This window comes from Phyllostomus hastatus, unplaced genomic scaffold (genome assembly GCF_019186645.2).
Source record: "Phyllostomus hastatus isolate PE091 unplaced genomic scaffold, TTU_PhHast_1.1 phas_scaffold_200, whole genome shotgun sequence".
NCBI lineage: Eukaryota > Metazoa > Chordata > Mammalia > Chiroptera > Phyllostomidae > Phyllostomus > Phyllostomus hastatus.
This window is the reverse complement of record NW_025334016.1, coordinates 147,073-165,055: the sequence shown is the minus strand read 5'-3', so window position 1 is coordinate 165,055 and position 17,983 is coordinate 147,073. Positions and strand designations below refer to the sequence as shown.

Sequence of the window (17,983 nt, the reverse complement as noted above, 5' to 3'; positions counted from 1 at the left end):
GCTCTGCATTAAACTGCAAGCCCTTTGGGGGAAAAATGCCACTGTGCACTGAGATATACTCAGCAATTTTAATGATATAGACTTTAGGATTTGAAATCGTTATAAATTGAAACTCAGGGAGAAAAAGGGAAAAATTAATCATTCATAAAGTTGTGTCTTCATTGAGGATAGGCATTCTGTATTTTTTACAAATTATCTTATTGCATCTTTGTACCTTTATAAAAAGTGCCTAGCTCCAGCGAATCTGGGTCATAAAGAACTGCGTCTGCTAAAGTCCACTGCATATTCTATCAGGTAAACTTATAGGTCTCTCATTTCAATGAGAATACGAATATGCTATTTATATGTATGTGTAATCTTAGGATGTTCCCAGTTTGCCCAAATACAAGGGCAAGTCACATAAGGAGTAAGGACTAGAATTTGGACCAAAGAAAAGCAGCAGCCCTAAATGGGTGAAAGGTATCTTAACCAGAGTAATAAACTCAAATACATATGTGCCTAGAGATAACATAAATAAATGAAACTGGTTGGATGCAATATACATTAGAGAGTAGTTGTGTATATGTCCAGCTTACATGGAAGGATTTGGTGCAAAGCCCAACTGCTAGGCTTATGTGAAAATGTGGGTTCAGTGTTTCCAGGTCTTCACATTTTCTATAAGTCAAAAACACAGATTTCTACATTGAAAATGATAGCAGCTATTTAGAAAATGACCCAAACATTAACTTATAACTTTTGTTAGTGTTTTACCTTGTAGTTCTCATTCCTCCAATTTTTACATGAGATAAATTATGTAGATTTAAATATATAATTTAGCCCTGGCTGGTGTGACTCAGTGGATTAAGTGCCAGCCTGCAGACCAGAGTCACCAGTTTGATTCCCAGTCAAGGCACATGCCTGGGTTGCAGGCCAGGTCCCCAGTAGGGGGCATTCAAGAGGCAACCACACATTGAAGTTTCCCTCTTTCTCCCTTCCTTCTACTCTCTCTAGAATATATATAATCTTTAAAAAAATAAATGTATAACAAATTTTGATTAATGTACACATTCATAGACTCTTCACTGCAAATTATAGAATGTTTCCTTTACCCCCAAAATGTCCCTTATCCTCAGTTCCAGTCAATTACCTATCCCCAGAGGCCTTTTCTAGAACTTAGTATAAATGGAATGACACAGACAATTTGGGCTTGGTTCATTTTGCTCAATATAACATTGTTGACATCAATCCATGTTGTTACATTCTTCAGTCATTTGTTAGTTTGCATTGCTCAGTGGAATTATATTCAATTTATTATAAAGTATGTGTGGCCCAACTCTTAAGTTAGACTTGGCCTGCAGGAAAATGATTATCTCTGGATGACAGTAAAGATAAGAGGCGACAGCAAAGCATCTTAAATACAGGAAGGATAGAATGATGATCATGTTGCTGGGAGAGTGTTAAAAGAAAACATGTAAAATAGTGGAAATAAGAACTGGAAGGCAAAGGAAAGAGAAGGCATCCCTAAGTAGGTTGCCCACAGCTGTCAGCATTCCAGGCAGGTGTGGCCCTGTGGTGTGGAGCCAATCATCTCCAAGCTCTTCTGGACCCCATCACAAATCCTTATTTGGGGCCCCATCTTGGTTGTACCTTGTTACAAATCCCTCTTTTCAGATATACAACCCTTTTATAATCATATAAAGGACAATGGACAAAGGTCTCATCTTGTAACTACTTCTGGCTGGACATAGACATTGTCCTCCCTACCCTTGGGTTAGGTGTGCCCTGAAAGGGGAGGGGGTGTGCATCCTGGAAGGAGTCCTTCCTGGAAGGGGAAGGACCTTACAGAATTCAGGTCAGTTGGCTGTCATCAGGAAGCTGCAGGCTCGATGTCCAAAGGCTAGCATTACTGGACAGCTGGCATCCTTGTTATATTCTGGAGGTAAAGAATGGCCTATCTGGAGGAAGGTGTGCAACGCATGCTACACCTATCCAAAATCCTTGTGGCCCCACTATACTGAACTCGGGCTGAGGGGAATATATTAGGATTTCCCTCCTTTCAGATTTCTGGGCCCTTTCTGCCCAAGCCTTTGGGACAGTAAAGGGAAAATCAGTTCTGAAGTGAAGCCCACAGACCGCTCCAACCCAACCACTTAGTTCAATCAAACCGTTGAGTCTCAGAGGGTGACGATGAGGATGGGCTCCTTAAGTGATGCCTATATTGCAACCAATCACTCAGGTAACAAGGTTCTACGCATAGGCCCTATGAAAACAGAAGAAAGAACACATGTTAATTTACACAAAAATCCCCAAGCCAGTCTCTGTGCCTGTAAGACTGTCTTTTGGGAAGCAAGGCCCTTGCTTCAATGACATCTAATAGTGGCAATTTGACAGGTCCTTCGTGCCTGTAAATGAACATTTTTGGTGATATTACAAACCCAATTTTAACTTTTAAATGAAAAACAAATTTTCAAGACAGCTGCGCCATTCTGATGTCTAATACTGTGCATTGTGATTTTCCTTAAACCACGATTTTTCTCCCTACGATCACCCTTATTGTTATTAAAGGGACTACATTGAGTCCAGCTTTTAATTTTGCCTACTTGTTTGCATAAGCACACTAAGATCACCTACAATCTTTAATTCTGCTTTGCTGGAACTCACACAGGGAACCCTTAGATTGACTTCTGAGTCCGCCCCTCGGGGCACAGAAGCATAGCTACACATCTGCCATCTGGCTTTGCCTGTACCAGTTGTTTCACTCAAATCCTTGAGGCTTTCATTGTGCCTACAGGTTTCTTTTTAGCCATCTTTCAGGAAAGCAACCTTTGTTACTTCTCTGGAAAGACTTCCACAAACCACACAACCAACCAAGGTACCAGGCTTTTACTCGTGGGCTTTCAGTAGCTTCACAAGTCAATCCCAGTCCCTCAGGGCTTTCTGGTAACAACCAGAACCCAGACGTGCCTCCTTCAGGCGTGACATTCCAGTCAAAATCTTGGTTAACAAAACCGCCATTGATGATTGGTCTTAATGGATTTATGCAAAGAAACCTTATGTCATCACTCACTCCTTCCGAATGCCAAATTCTGGAGGGATCAGGTAGGGAGAAAAATACAAAGTGTGAAGGAAAATCCTTTTCCTTCTGATATCCTTTTATGTACCTTTTTCATTTACATATCTTACACTTTCCCTTGTCTATTTTCCTACAGGGTGTGAAGTTTTAACCTTCCCTGGAATCCTCAATTTCCTTTTCAGAGCAGATACAGAGCAAAATAGAACAGGACACAGGTAGAGGCATTCTCTTGTACCAGTGTGTCCACCCGTGCCTCTGCAGAGACATGCTCCTTCAGGCCCGGTCTCAATGGCAGAGATGTGCTCCTTTGCCTCAGGCTGAAACACTCACCAGGAAGGGTCACCTAAATGACCCTTCCTGGGTCCTGAGATGCAAAGGCATTCTCCCCAACTGGTTACAGGCGACCTTTCCTAGGTCTTCAGGTACAGAGGATTTCTGATCAGAAACAGAACCAAATTGAAACCACATTCCCATAAAACCAGAAAACGAGTAGTTGAGGTTTCCTCTCCTCCAGTTTCAAAACTTTCACAACCTTTCCTACATAGTTTTACCCATCCAGATTTAACCATCATTCACTTTTAATCACTGTTCCTTTCCCACATAAGGTAGGACTATACTTAAGCTCAGTACTTAAACTCAGCATGTGGCAGCTAAAAGTCCCTAGCACTACAGGTACCTTCCACTAAAAGTCCCTAGATTCACAGGAATGTTCTGCAGCTTTCTGAAGCCTAGACCTTGCAAACAGCCTATAAATCAGATGACCACCCTTGGACCCCAGTTCACAACCTTCAGAACCAGAGCCATCCCTATCAGAACCATTTGCACAGAGAACCTGACTGGCGCAGTGCCCACACAGCAGAAGCACAGCCCGTAATCTGAAGAGAACCCTCAGCCCACCACCTTGACCAGTTGCAAGATGGCAGAACCCTCACGTGACCCATCATCCAAGATGGCAGCGCCCAAACACACTGGGTTGTCCAAGATGGTGACACGCAAGCATGACCTGTCCTCCATGGTGGGGCACTCACGTGGCTCATCCTCCATTTTGCCCAAAATGGCTGCTCACCCACATGACTTGCTGTCCGATCCCCAACATACATGCAGGGTCGGCTACAGAGCCTAGGGGTTTGCTTTCTCCCCAAACCCGCGTACAGGTCCCCTTACTGCCACCTGGGCTCACTGAAACTGTAAGTGAGCAGACAGGGGCCACCTGGGAGCAGCATACTAACCAAACCATTCTCCATAACTCCATTATTCCAAAACGGTGTTCGGAAACCAGTTTTCAACCAAACCATTTTCACGTCTCTGCTCCCTCCCCGTTTCATTTCCTTTCCACCTTTCCAGGCGTGAGAGGCGGCCGATGCCCTCAGGAGGAGTGCAGAGGAATTCTCGAGACGGGGAAACTCCCAGTTTCCCAGTTTGCCTCACTCTCTCACACCTGAGGGGGTCGGTCTGCCATGGACAATTATCGTCCCGGCGGAGTCGCCGAAAACTGTTACAGAACAGACCCGGGGGCATATAAAGGACCCCCTATTTTTCTCCTGGGGTTCTTCTGCCCATACTAGGTTCGCTTTACCCTCTGCCAGAGGAAAGGCATCTCTCAATGCCAGAGACTGGTGAAAAGGAGAGGAATCGTTATTTATTTAAAAGTTATACAGACTAAAGTCCTTTAGAATACCCACAAATGCACACAGTCCTTCCTTCTCCCTCTGCCCTAGTCCAGGGTACCGTATCTCAGGAAAGAAGTAGAAGTCCACAATTCAGGCTCCCAGCACCATCCACGTGGCAAAAAGGGGGCACTTCCAAAGCCGCGTGGTCCCGGAAACACACCAAATGGCTGCCGCACCTGGGTTTAAATCCCAGCGCCAATCTTCCTCTGTAGCCTCATTTCCGGCTCCTCCCACAACTGGCCACACCTGCCAGAATTCCAGGCAGATGAGGTCCTGTGGTGTGGAGCCTATCATCTCCAAGCTCTTCTGGACCCTGTTACAAATCCATATTTGGGCCCCCCCTCTTGGCTGCACCCGTTACACTACTGAGCTAGCATTCATCAGGGTTCTCCATTGTGAAGTCCATGGAAAAACTGGGAGATGGACGTTTTTTGCCTGCTCCCTCTGTGCTACACACAGGTATATAGCTGTGGGAGGCCGGTTTCCCTCCTCCCATTAATAACTGTGTCTTTATTTGCTACAGTTCTCTGGAACTCATGAACAGAAGTCCCATTGGCTATCAGAGCCAGGTGATGTAGGAGTCTGTTCCTCGGGAAGCAGACACAAAAACTTGGTACCAGATGTGTACAAGCTATTTGCAAGGAGATATTGGTGACTTGTAGTTGGCTTTAGTGAAGGATCGCAGCCAGCCACTAGCGTGTACTAAATAAGAAGGCCAACCCTCTTCAGGGAGCAGTTGTTAAAGTATGCAAATAGGCCTCTTACAGGGAAAGACTTGGAAACAGGCATTTTTTTTGCTGACTCCCTCTGTGCTGAGCCCTGAAGAATGGTAAGTCCTCAGAAACCTCTCAAGAACTGTCTTTGTTTGCTGTAGCATTGTGGGTCTTGTGTATGTAAGCCCCATTGTATTTCAGAGCTCACTGTTTTGGATACCCATTTCACAGGAGGGAGTCTTGAAAGTTGTGGTGCTGGATGTGGGATCCACAGCCTTGGATTTGGAAGAAGCTGGGAGGTCCCTCCAGATTGTAGGGCTCTGTGCAGAGGGAGGGGTTTATTGTGAGAAGGTGTCAGCCTTTCCTACCCATTTCCATGTGGGCGATGTGGGTATTTTCTCGTTCACCCCAAGTGTAGGAGTTGCTCAGGAAGTTTCTGAATTTCAGTCACAGAGAATTTTTTTGTGTGTAGTTGTTGATTCAGTGTGTCAATGGGAAGAGGTGACTTCATGAGCTTCCTATGTTACCATCTTGTACTAGAACCCTTCTTACGGCTTTAACAGTAACAGTGATATTCTGCTACATGGATCACAAAGATTGTGCTTGTCTTTTTTCAGAATTTTGTTTCTTTCCCATTTTTTCTTCTGATTATCTCATAGGACTCTGAGTCCTTTACTATTTAATAATGATTGATTTTCATTTTCCTGACTTGTGAAGGTTAAGTTCACATTGTAAAATTATCTCTGTATGGGTGATAGTTTAAGCACAGGTCATATATTTCCTACCTCTCACGCTTAAGAGAAATAATCTTCATCCTGCTTTTCATCAGTATCTTATGCTCTGCAATAAAATTGAATCACAATTCCCTAACAGTACAGAAAGCTTCAATAAGGCCATTGTCATTTATGACAATTCAATAGTCAGAGAGCAGATAGAACAGAAATTACTTCTCCTTGAATATCAATATTCTAAAATCATTATACATCAGTCCAATACTGTTGGGTTTCATTCATTATTGTTTGTCTCTGTGTTTCTATACTTGAGGCTGTTTTTTTAGTCCTTAGGTTTTCCATAATTTAGAGTATTTTGGAGTCTCTCAGCTACCAACAATGCTATCTGCTGGTATTCCTGGAGATAGTCTGGTAAACTCCTTCAGAACTGTATTGCAGCCTATGAACCAAAACATATTCACTTATTTTCTGTTGTTTGCATTATAGACAAGTACCATGAACTATCATGAGTATCTTATTTTAGCCTAAAACTCAGTCCAACAGTAAAATGTTTTACTATGAATCAAGGCCTGAATATAGATAATGACATGCCTCCATATGGCTTAGAAAATAATTTTTAGTAAGAAAAAACTAAATTAAACTTTCCTAGACAATAAGGAAATGCATTTCCTTGCATACCAGGAAGACTGGAAGTAGTACAGGGTCAAATATAGGAACATCAGTGATTGAGTGATTCAGTGACATATGCATCTCTCTCTACTTGGCTCTCCTTAACAATAACTTCTTCTCAAGAGAATGCCAATCACAACTAGGGGTGCTTAACTTCTTGGTCACTAAGACAAAATAGAGTAACTTCTCCTCAAAACATAGAATAAAACTCATTCTCTTTAGACCAATTTAGGCCACACAACCTATGTGGAGCAAAAAGAATAGCCAAGAGAATTCTATGCTCTTATTCCACTGGCAAATAGGAAAACTCTCTGTGGAAGTGGAAATAGAGTAGATATACCTAGACATAATTAAGGTTCTGTTAAAAAAGAGAAAGTGTGGCTTCAGCTGTTTTGCATTCTGTTTTATTTTATACTCTAACATCTCTGAAATCTTAGTTACAACACATGAGCATTTCATAGCAGTTCATGTCATTTAACATGTGAGCAGGCAAGCACTGAAAATACATTGGCATCTAAGTGCAAAGTGCTTTGTAAAATGCAGACACAGAATTTTTATATTGAAGAAACTATCCATAACTTTCAGAAATAAAAAGTCCTTCCAAATTGTTTATTTTAATTGGATTTGTTTCCTGGCTACAGAAATAAATAAAAACTCCTTTTAAACTTATGCAATATGCCTTCAAACACCACAGATGTGCTGAGTCACTGATAAATAATTCACTTAGTCTGGAAAGAGATGAACCAATTTCTGAAAGTTGTAGACATCTGAATTTCCCCATACCTTTCCTTGTGGATATTAGCTAGAATAGATGAATGATGGCATGCTAATCAGGACAAAAAAGGCCGCCCCCTTTAAATTTTCAGCAACCTGCCATCCTGAATTATTGATGTTATGCTAGTTATATTATTTGTGTCAAGAATCCTCTCATCTGCTGCATCTAAGTGCTGCAAATAGTTGTGAATAGTTGATATTTCCTTCAGGAAAAGCCAGATTTGCAAATTATCATATTTCCTTTAGGACATGTAATGTAGGGGAATGTGGTAATTCTGTGCCAAGTAGTTTAAAAGTAAGTTTGAATTCATTTTACTCAAATCACTAATGGAGTTCAAGAATTTCTCTCTGATATTTATCCAACACTGCAGATTACAAGGTATCTTAGGGAACTTATTAAATAATCTTCCTGGTCTATTCTTTAATATTTCTAAGTAAAAGAAAGAATTCCTCACTGCAAAAAAAAAACACCAATAACTTAGATTCACAGGAATAATAGTAATTACATGGTTTATGTATCTTTTATTTTTTAAAAGATTTTATTTCTTTTTAGAGAGAGGGGAAGTGAGACAGAAAGGGAGGGAGAGAAACATCAATGTGTGGTTGCCTCTCACGTGCCCCCCACTGGGGACCTGGCCCACAACCCAGGCATGTGCCCTGACTGGGAATCAAACTGGCAACCCTTTGCTTTGCAGGCTGGCACTCAATCCACTGAGCTACACCAGCCAGGACAGTTATGTATATTTTAGGTAAAAGCTAATGTTGAGTATGAAATCAATAAATTTGTTTTGGTGACTTTGAATAACTTTTAAGAATATAGCTGCAGAACACAAAGCTGTTTTCACCAAGGTTTCACAAACACATATCATAAAATATTTGTAGGTCAAACAAATTAGATAACAGAAGAAAAACGATTACTTGGATGCTGAAAAAAGTTCCCCAAGTATTATTCAGCCTAAACATCTTATCTCAAAGAGTTAACTTGAAAACTTTTTATTCCTGAGGTTAAACTTAAATATAGTGAAGTAAACAATATTTGAAGTATACAGTCCAATGATATTTTATTGTATACACACATACTCATGTGTAATATACATACATGTAATCTACAGCCACTCAAGATGAAAATCAAAAGACCCTGATGGCTTCCTTATTCTAATCACATCCCAACCCTCATTATGCAATCAGTGTTCTGATTTATGTAGCCATGGGCTAGGTTGGTATGTTCTAGCACTTCATCTAACTGAAATCAAAATATGGAATGCTTTGAGTCTGTTATCTTTTAGGCAACATTATGTCTGAGATTCATACATGTTGGTGTGTATATCAACAACTCATTATTTTTCATTGCTAAATATTATTTCTTTACATGAATAGACCACAGCTTACTATCTCTTGATAAACTTTTGGGTTATTTCCAGTTTTGGATTATTGTAAATAAAACTACTATAAACATTCACATACAAATCTTTGTGTGGACAAAAGTTTTAATTTCATTTAAGTAAATACCAAGGAAAAGATCATTAGATCTAAGTAAGGGTGATATATATTTAACTGTTTAAGAAATCACTAACCAGTTTCCCACGTGGTTGTACCACTGTGGTTTTAATTTTTATTTTCCTGATGCCTAATGACATTGAGAATCTTTACATGTACTTACTATTTACATATCATCCTTCATGTAATATTTGTTCATGTATTTTGTGCATTTTTTATTAGTCAGTTTTCAGAGATCTTTATATATTCTGGGCACAAGTTCTTTGTTAGATATGTGTGTTGCTAATATTTTCAACCTCTGTATGGCCTACATTTTTAATTTCATAAAGATGATTATTGAAAAACAGAATTCTTGTTTCAAAGTCCAATTTATCATTTTTCCATAAGTTCAATTTTTCTGGCTGCTCTAGGAAGTCTTTGAGCACTTCACGTTCACAATGATATTCTACAATGGTTTAAAAAGTTTTACAGTTTTAACCTTTACATTTACATCTTAAACCATCTCAAACTGATTTTTATGTACCATGAAGAAAGAAGTCAAGGCTATTTTTTCCATATGTTTATGAAGTTACTTTAGCTCAATTTGTTGAAGATATTTTCTTCTTTGTATTGCATTGAGCTCTTTTTTGAAAATCAATTGATTATATAAGTGTGAGCCTTTTTTTGAATGATGTGTTCTCTTCATTTGAGGTATTTGTGTATGTATATTACCATTATATCTCAAATACTTCAGCATTACATTAATAGAAAGTCTTGAAATTAAGCAGTTTACATCATTTAAAATGGAAACTTAGTCATCGATTTTAAATCTTACTTATTTCTGAAATAAGCATGCAAAGGTATAAATTTCCCTCTACATATTGCTTTGGTAGCATCTCACAAATTTTGGCATGTTATTGTTTTTATTAGAATTCAGTTCAATATTCTGCTCATTTCCTTTGCCATGTATTCTTTGACCTGTGGGCTAGTTTGAAAAGTTTAATTAATTTCCAAAGTTTGGAGCACCTTCTAAATATCTTACTATTATTGATTTCAAATTTAATTCTGTTCAAAGAATGCATTCTGTGAGTATTTACCCTTTTCAGATTTATTGGTACATTTTATTGCCTAGAATGTGATCTATCTTGAGGGAGATTCCATGTGCACATGAAAAATATGTTCAGTAATTGTTGATGTGATCTATAAATGTGAATAAAGTTAAGTTTGTTGATGATGTTGTTCACATATTCTATAGCCTTATTTATGCTATTTTGTCTACTTGTTTTATCAATTACTGAGATGGGGTAATGAAATCACCAAGTATGACTGTGGCCTTTTGTGTTTCTTATTTTAGTTCTGTTGTTTTTTACTTCATGTATTTTGTAGCTCTGTTATTTGGTGCATTTACTTTCAGGATTGTGTTATCTTCCTAATGAATTGACTGTTTTTTGATTAGGTTTAATTTAGGTCTATCTTCTAAGCTATTTGTTTTCTATTTGTCCCATATATTGCTTTTTTTGTTTTCCTTTACTGTTTTTTGTTACTTGCATTTTTATCTTTTATTATATATTATCTATTGGATTTTAATTGATACCTATTTATCCTACTTTTACTACATTTTGTTGGGATTATAATGTGTATCCCTACTTTATCACAGTTTACTTAGAATTAGTATTACATCATTTCATATATAATTCAAAACATTTAAGAGAGTATAATTTTATTTTCCCTCCTATACATTGTGCTATTTTGTCATACATTTAAGTTCTATATCTGTTAAAAATCCCACAACAAAATGTTATCATTTTTCTTTAAAAATCAGTTTTCTCTTAAAGAAATATAGAAGCTAAAAGAAAAAATGACAGCCTTTACATTTGCTCACATGTCTACCATTTTTATTACTTTTCACTTTTTGTTGTAGATTTCAGTGTGTGTGTGTGTGTGTGTGTGTGTGTGTGTTTGAGAGAGGTAGAGAGAGACTAAGAGAGAGGAACTGGGGGTTTGGGAGGATAAAAACTTGTTTTCTATTTTTGTGGTAAAGTGGTAAAGGTACACTACCTGGCCCTTTGGTTTAAAAAATATATAGGAGACCCCAACTTAACTCACTTAATTAAGAGAAAAACTGTGGGCTGGACACAAAACCTTAACAAAACTTCTTCAGGTCAACATTTGAACCTGTATTGATCAGGACAGTTGCTCTGAGATTCTGTAGCCAAAAGTTATGAATCTCTTTGCCAGCTGGATACTGTCTGTCGTTGGACGTGGGAGCTTTTCCATCTCATGGTGGCAAACAATGGATTGAAATTGTCTGACTTAGGCCCGGATGTGGCCAAGTGCCAACCAGCCAGCAACATGCTGTGGGTGGTGCCTTTTGTTAAGGAATTCACAATTTGGAGTAAGACTGGCGAAGCAGCCTGAGCTACAGTTGACAGGTGCTTTGAGACCAGAAAAATCCAAGGCAAGGGTAGTATCCAGGCAGCAAGGCAAGGTTTGAGGCAGAAACTCCGGCAGGTTTTCAATGAGGGGTCCTTATTGAGCATGACATTAAGGGAGGCTGGAGGCCTGATGTGTCAGTAGCAAAGGGAAGGACAGTCAGGTGGTTGAATGGGACTTATACAATATTGTCAGCGTATATGTCAGATTTTGTAGCTTATAAAATGATTGTGTCCACAGGGAAAACCTCTAGTCCCCACAGCTATGTTGTAGTTTTAACCGAAGCAAGCAGTCTATTCTGAGAGAGAAAAGACAAGTTCTATAAAAAAATTCAACTTGCTTCTCAGAAGAGTGACCCATGCTAAGATAGGAAGGCAATGCAAGGCCACAGATTTTCAGTGCACGTTGTATTGTATCTTTGGGGGCTTAAAGAAAAACACTTCATTTCTGAAATTACTGGATAAAGTAATCTGTGAAATGAAAATCCTTGCAAACACCAAGTGCACTCAGAGAGCACTTGAAGTACTTGGCAATCATTCTGAAGCTCTTTATTAAAACCCCAAAGTTCAATAAACCCGGCACTCTACCATGAAAGAAAAAAGACATTTTGAATTACTCGTGGAGGGTACAGGGATAGCTTCAGTTGACACTTTTAAAATTTTCTTCTCTTCTGCACTTCATTAATGACTATAATTAACAAGGACTATTGCTCATAGCTCTGAATAAATGACTTGGTTTTAGCAAAATATTTCTGCTAAAGTTCTCTCATAAAATGTGTGAAGTTCTCATATATGTGAGCAAAGATTTTTGCTATCTCTTCAAGCTTCAATGTCCTTCACATGTAAAGTGAGAATGTGGGATGAAAATTCAGAAGTATATTTCTAATGACATTGTCTTACAAATGAGCAAATGATTACACATTAAAAATGTCACTTAATGTAAAATACTAATGTTTAAAAATAATCTAAATGTCCAAAGATGAATAAATTCATCATGGTATGGTTGTTCAATGGAGTATAATGCAATCATATACAATCACATTCACAAAGTGCTTTAACAACATGTGAAAGTGCCTATGACACAGTGTGATTTTAAAAAATTGGGAAATAATATTATGTTAACAGCACTTCTTACTTTTGTATAAATTTCATGCAGAGGCTGGGGAAAACAGTTACAAGATACAAAATGATACGACATCTAATGAAGGACAATTGGGTAATATCTAACTAAACCACATGAGCATTTATCCTACAACTTAGAAGGCCCACTTCTCAGAATTTACTCTGAAGATATGACTCCAGCAGTGTGAAAATTCCCATGATCAAGGTTATTTATTGGAGTAGTATGTGTAGTTGCAAAATATTAGCATCTACCTAGATGCCCAAGCTTAGAGAGACTTTGAATAAACTATGGTACATATGCACAAGTGAGTATAGAACAACTTTAAAACAGAATAAGATCTCTATGACCTGATATAGAGTGATTTCCAAGCGGTGATATTAAATACAAAAGGCAAAATGCAAAAGAGCATAAACATGTGCTACCATTTGTGTGTATGAGAGAGACATAAGAAAACATACACATCTGCTTACCTTTACAAAAGAAGAAAACACCAAATACAATGAATAGATTACAGATAAAGGAAAAATAGGATGAAAAAGATACAGGAAGGAATCACACTTGCCTGAGCATATCTTTCTGAATCATTTGAGTTTTCAATGTATGTTAATGTTTTATATATTCAAAAATAAATGAAATCAATAAAAGTATTAAAGTAAAAATCTAAAAGTGAAAACAAATGAACTTAATTTTATTTCAAATGAATATCATATCCACAGTTAAAAAAGGAAGGAAAGAAGGAAGGACTAATCCAATTAATGTAAGAATGAGGCAGGTGACTATGTAGTCTCAATCTTGGGTAGGGTTGTGAGAGAGGGAAGAGACTGGCAAGCAATTTTTAATTTCTTTTTAAAAATGTGCTTATTGTAGTGGTATATGAAGATGTGTGTACGTGTTAATATGTGTGTGTGTGTGTCTGTGTGTGTGTGTATATATATATGTAGGTATATTTAGATATGTATGTAAATACAAGCATAGTTTCCTAGCTCTACCCAGTAAGAGGGCCAAAGAGCAAAGTCACTCCAGGAACAAAGAGCATATATAGTACCAAAATCTAGGTCTCCAATACCATTTTTCATGAAAGAGTCAGGACTCCTGAGAGGAATGGTAGGTTTTGGGAATAAGGCAACATAGATACAAGATGAGTCTGGAACATTTTGTTGTGTCTGAAAGTAAAAAAAAGTAAAAAAAAAATTGATGGGTCAGTTCATAAGGGCATAGGAACTGACTTGACAGGGATCCTACTGGCCAAATTTAGGATAATTAAAACATCCAAATAATTAAGAATCTTTGATAAAATAGAAATTCACAAGTCTACAATTATAATCGATACATAAATGAATGTGTATGGGGTGGCATAAAAGAGTCCTTGCTTATAGGAGAATTCTGAGGGCTGACTAAATGTGAAAGAAATACTGAAGTTGAAAAATTATTATTATTTTGCAACCATAATGATAAAAATTTGGGTCAGTCAAGAATTATGAATAGATGCTAAATCAAGGGGGACGTTTTGATGAGGAGCAGGATCATGGCCTTGAGGTATCTCCTCAAAGATTGCTTATGAGTATAGTCATTATACATTGGAGAGATTGGAAAACATTTGACAGAGTGATTAAAATTAACATTATCAATGTAGGACAGGTGGGTAAATGTGATAACCTCTAAAAGCTGAAAATTGGAATCTAATCACGAGAAACACCAGACCAATCCCAGTTGAGGAACAGGTCACATAAAAACATGCATGCATATGTATGTTCAAAGTATCTCATTCATAATAGCCTTTAAATGGATATAATTGAAATGTTTACCAACCAAAATGTTCATCAATAGCGAATGCCTAAAGGATGTGGTATATCCATACAATGGAATGACACTCAATAATTTTAAAAAAAGAACAAACTTCTAATATATTCAGCAACATGAATGAATCTCAGAAACATTTTGCTGAGTGAAAGAAGGTAGACTAAAAACAGTATATGATTCCATTTATATGAATTTTAAAAATTGGCAAAACTAGTTTATGGAGGTAGGAAGCAGATGAGTGTTAACTGGGCAGGAAGAGTGGTGGAACTTGAACACAAACATGCAAAAAGCAACTGTTCAATTCGTGGTGAAAGTCATCTATAATGTGGTGACATGCATGTATGGTACATAGTGAACAAATATATAGCATTGTTTATATGAAATTAGGGTATTGTGTTGTATCTAAATTACACCTTAATAAAATTTATTTTAAAAAGTGAAGGGAAGGTATACTCAAGAAAAAAATTTTTTGAAAGTGAATACAACAAAGTGTGGACTCTGAGAAAGAAGATACCTACTAAGAAAACCGCCCAATGGCTAATGAGGCTCAAAATAAAAGAAAGAAAAAGAAAAAGAAAAAGAAAAACAAAAAAAAGTAGTGCCCAGCAGCCACTTCTACACAGGGGCCTATTATGCACACTGTACTTTGGGGGGAAGTCAGCACTGTGTTTCTGCCCGCTGAGCCTGCTCTTAATAAAGGAGTTCCTGGAATCCTATTTCAACCAATCGGACTGAGGTTTTCCCTATCCAATCAGAGCTGCACAGCCTTATCCCCTGCCCCCCATCTGCTTCTTCACTGACCAAGCAGAGAAGTGCCTTTTGAACCTATTGTGAGGATTTGGAGTTTTCATTACATGAGGACAGACCAATCAAGAACCAGGGTAGGGTCTATATAAGTCAGTTCCCTTGTGGCTCTGAAAACACATTTTCCCTCTCCATCCGAGGCTGAACTGAAGCCTGCATTTCCTTTGCTGGAGCTGAAACCTGGAAGATGTCTCCCAGGAGCAGAGGAGAGCAGATCATCACAGGGCACAGCAGAGTTGTCTAGTGGGGGAGGGGCCTCACCCCAGGGCTTCCTGACAGCCTGCTGTATCACATTTGAGCTGTTTAAACTGCATGAAGTTTGCTACTTCCCTGAACTCCAAATTGAGGATCCTTGTTGGTGGTGAATTGACACCAATGACCTTTGGTTGACAAAAGTAATCGCACTGGTTCTTGAGTGGTTCTTTTTACTTTTATACTCTCCTGCATTTAATACATTTTGTCTAAGGAGAAAAATCTGAATATTTAAGACAAGTTATGTTAGTATTTAAAGGCACTGTGTTTTATTTTGTAGATGATGATAATGTGCGACATTTAAGATTCTTCTCTGTGAGGTTTGCTGTACTTGCAAACTTATCCCTCAGCTGAGAGACCTGGGTTCTCATTCTGATTATTCTGCTGACTGTTGTTACATTTTTGTGCAAGTCATTCTGACTCTTCTGAGTTCATTTTCTTTTGAATTGTGGGGAGTGAACTACCTTAGCTTAAAAGTTTCATGATACCTTTGGTACCAATTTAAGAATATAATATGTGAAACTTGTTAATTGGATATCTTAAAATAAAAAACAAAAAAAAGTAGCGCCCAGCAGCTACTTCTACACAGGGGCCTATTATGCACACTGTACTTTGGGGGGAAGTCAGCACTGTGTTTCTGCCTGCATTCAGTAATGCATTTGTATATTCAGCATCCTTTGTATTTGCACGCATTACATGTTTTTCTTATAAGCCATAACAACATAGATATCAGAAGCAGCTTTTTGGCTCCTTCTCGAATCTCTGTCTGGTTTGGCTTCCTCACCTCCACTCCAGTTTCCACCATGTCCACAAAGGTGACCCAGAAGACCTACCTACAAGGGGTCCACCTCTGGCCTCCTGCCTTCAGCAGCTGCCTGTACTTGAGTGGGCCCAGAATCAGCTCCTTGGCCTTTTCCCGGATGGACAGCGGCTACTGCGCTGGCCTGGGTGCTGACATGAATCTGGCCAAGAGTTTCAGTGGACTTGGGAGCGCAAGGATACTCAAAGCTGTTCGAGTGAACCACAGTCTGCTGAGCCCCCCGAAGTGGAGGTGGACCCCAACATCCAGTATCATGTGCAACCAGGAGAAGGAGCAGATCAAGAGCTTCAACAAGTTTGCTTCCTTCATCGATAAGGTGCAGAGCCTAGAGCAGCAGAATAAGATTTTGGAGACCAAGTGGAGTCCCCTGCAGCAGCAGAAGATGACTCATAGTAACGTGGACAATACATTCGAGAGCTACATCAACAACCTTCGTTGGCAGCTGGAAACACTGGCCCAGAAGAACTGAGATTGGAGGAGTTTGGCAACATGCAGGGGCTGATGGAGGACTTGAAGAATAAATACAAGGACAAGCTCAACATGCGCACAGAGATGGAGAATGAATTTGTCCTTATCAAGAAGGATGTGGATGAAGCTTACATGAACAAGGTAAGAGATGGAGTCCCATCTGGAAGGGCTGACCAATGAGACCAAACTCTACAGGCAGCTGTATGACGAGGGGATTTGTGAGCTGGAGGCCAGATCTCTGACATGTCCATGGTGCTGTCTATGGACAACAGCTGTTCCCTGGACCTGGACAGCATCATCGCCGAGGTCAAGGCCCAGTACGAGGAGATTGCCAACTGCAGCCAAGCTGAGGCTGAGACCATGTACCAGATCAAGTATGAGAAGCTGCAGACGTTGGCTGGGAAGCACGGGATGACCTGTGTGGCATGAAGACAGAGATCTCTGAGATGAACTGGGACATCAGCTGAATCCAGGCTGAGATCGAGGGCCTCAAAGGCCAAGGGGCTTCCCTGGAGGCTGCCATCACTGATACTAAGCAGTGTGGCAAGCTGGTCATCAAGGATGCTCAGGCCAGCGTGGCTAAGCTGAAAGCTGCTCTGAGAATCACCAAGCAGTACAGGACCTGGCAGCTGTTTGAGTACCAGGAGCTCATGAACATCATGCTGGCCCTGGACGTGGAGATCACCAGGTACCTCTCAAGCTGCTGGAGGGCAAGGAGAGCCAACTGGAGTCTGGGATGCAGTACTTGAGTATCCATACCAAGACTACAAGCAGCTACTCAGGTGGGCAGAGCCCAGCTTACATGAACTCCAACTATGGCCTGGGCTTCCAGGCCAGCTTGGGCTCTTGTGGGGGCCCTGGCTCCTTCAGCCACTCCAGCACCAGCTACCAGCTCTTCCAAGACAGTGGCTGTGAAGAAGATTGAGACCCACAATGGGAAGCTGGTGTCTGAGTCATCTCATGTTCTGCCCAAGTGAATGACTACTGCAGTCCTTCCTGTCTTCTGAGCCGACAGAAAAGGAGTTGTGTAGGGGAGTGGAGGGCACAGGACACCCACCTGAGGCTCAGCCCCAGCTCTCAGCTCACCCTCGAGGTGGGGGTGTTTACCACCTGAGCAACCACCTTTTACCTAGGACCCAGACTAAAAGCCAAACTAAATGTTTTCCCCCCAAATAAAGTCTCAATTGTCTCTGCCAAAA

The 17,983-nt window shown here is 39.6% G+C and overlaps 1 pseudogene; it reads left to right on the top strand.

Moving 5' to 3' along the window:
- The first annotated feature begins 16,299 nt into the window (after positions 1 to 16,299).
- Positions 16,300 to 17,761, top strand: LOC123832651 (annotated as a pseudogene).
- Positions 17,762 to 17,983: the final 222 nt, after the last annotated feature.